Raw genomic sequence first — 2,500 nt, forward strand, 5'->3', positions numbered from 1 at the left:
GTAGTTCAGTCACCTCGCAGCACTGCTCAGTAAACTATGCAGGCCCACATAGATAGATCAAATACGCAAATGCCCCTATACATGCTGAACGTCTGTGCAAACAAAAGGAACCACACGTCACCCACACACTCTATCACACACTACTCTCTGCCTGTAACAGACACAGATGCAATAATTAAGCACCACCATGGACCAACGTCCGGTGCATCCTATCCGCCACAGTACACCAACCAGACTATGATAACCAGGCCACGAGGTCCAATCATAAAACAGAATATCCCACTCGTCCGACAACCACAATTGCTCAGATAAGCCACCAACACCCACACATGTCCCACACAGGGGTGCACCCAACATCACCACACTGCCTCGTCTTACAGAACAAACACACTGGCAGGAATGAAACACACAGGTCTGCCGCAACCTCGGACACGGCGCGCCCCCTCTCACTACCGAAAAGCGCATCCCAACGTGACATACCTCCTTTGACACACTGACGCTGCCTCGGGCATCCACTTCCTACGGTCAATATGAACGAACCTCGCCCCGCCCCCCCCCCCCCCCCCACCAACACGCCATCCCATACCACAATGTGTACCGTACCCAAACCTAACGTGTACTGTACTACAACGCAATGTGTACCAAAACACAACCCAGTTTGTACCTTAACCTAACCTATGTCACCTTAACCTAACCTATGTCACCTTAACCTAACCTATGTCACCTTAACCTAACCTATGTCACCTTAACCTAACCTATGTCACCTTAACCTAACCTATGTCACCTTAACCTAACCCATCTTGCACCTTAACCTAACCTATGTCGCCTTAACCTAACCTCTGTTGCACCTTAACCTAACCTGTGTTGCACCTTAACCTAACCTGTGTTGCACCTTAACCTAACCTGTGTTGCACCTTAACCTAACGCAATTTGCACCGCAATGTAACGCAATTTGCACCGCAATGTAATGCAATTTGTACCGCAATCTACCCCAAGTTGTACCGCAATCTACCCCAAGTTGTACCGCAATCTACCCCAAGTTGTACCGCAATCTACCCCAAGTTGTACCGCAATCTACCCCAAGTTGTACCGCAATCTACCCCAAGTTGTACCGCAATCTACCCCAAGTTGTACCGCAATCTACCCCAAGTTGTACCGCAATCTACCCCAAGTTGTACCGCAATCTACCCCAAGTTGTACCGCAATCTACCCCAAGTTGTGCCGCAATCTACCCCAAGTTGTGCCGCAATCTACCCCAAGTTGTGCCGCAATCTACCCCAAGTTGTGCCGCAATCTACCCCAAGTTGTGCCGCAATCTACCCCACGTTGTGCCTTAACCTAACCCACGTTGTGCCTTAACCTAACCCACGTTGTGCCTTAACATAACCCACGTTGTGCCTTAACATAACCCACGTTGTGCCTTAACCTAACCCACGTTGTGCCTTAACCTGCTCTGTAAATGGCATATGACACGTTACATTAATGTATTGTTGTCCAACCGCAACCCGCTCAGAATGTTGTGTACACAGCTACGTGTCATCTCCCCATAACAGCTGTATTGCAGTGTGGTACGCCATAGAGACGTGTGGGAGTAATGGACGCAGTGGATGGCGATCAGCATGAGCCGTCTGTTCATGTAGTGGCGCGTGTATGCAGACATAGTAGTCTCTTCTCACACAATGTGATAGCACGGTGTCCCGCGTTCCACATCTGCGACATGCTACAGAGGCTGGTTGACAGTTCGTCGCGCAATGGACATCGCATACGTACGGGGGCACCTTCCACGTGCCCTCTAGTCGGGCACATTTTGTTGCGTGGATGTGAGCGGATGTAGTGTGTCTTGACACCTGACAGGCAGGCATGCAATAATAGTTGACTTTGCAAACGGGGATGGACGTGGACGTGTACGTTTACTGGTGACGTTACGCAAATGAACAACTGGTAACCCGTTGTGGTGCGGTTGATCTTGCTGGAGGTACATCTGTGAGGGCAACGATCGGTACAGCTATGACGCGGTTGTGTCAGCGATACCCACCACACCAATGAACGTGAATGTGGATCTGGGTGTGAAGCGATACGCGGCTGTGGGTGGGTGGGACTGTCCCCGGCCGGTGAGGGGGGGCCGCCCGGCGTGCTGGCCGCGCGGTGCGTGGGCGCACGCGCTACAGCCGGCTGGTGGGGGCGCCCAGTGGCAGGCGCGCCGGCCGACGGACGCGGCAGGCGGCGCAGCTGCGCGCCGGGGCACCCTGCGCGCGGCGCCGTGCAGCCAAAGTGGGTCCTCGCCGGCCCGGTGCGAAGCGCGGTGGACATCTGCAGTGTGCTGGTCCGATTGAGGACTGTGTGCGTTGAGGATGCGCCGCCGCCCGGCACTCGGCGCCGCGACGCCGTCTGCTGCTCGGTCGCCCCAGCGGTTCTCGCTGGTGGTTTGTATCGCAGTTGTGCAGACGTGTTGGCACGTGCGCTGTGCTGGGAGAGTTCGCTTCGGCACCCACGTGGGGCC

The sequence above is a fragment of the Schistocerca cancellata genome, unplaced genomic scaffold (genome assembly GCF_023864275.1).
Source record: "Schistocerca cancellata isolate TAMUIC-IGC-003103 unplaced genomic scaffold, iqSchCanc2.1 HiC_scaffold_30, whole genome shotgun sequence".
NCBI classification, from domain to species: domain Eukaryota; kingdom Metazoa; phylum Arthropoda; class Insecta; order Orthoptera; family Acrididae; genus Schistocerca; species Schistocerca cancellata.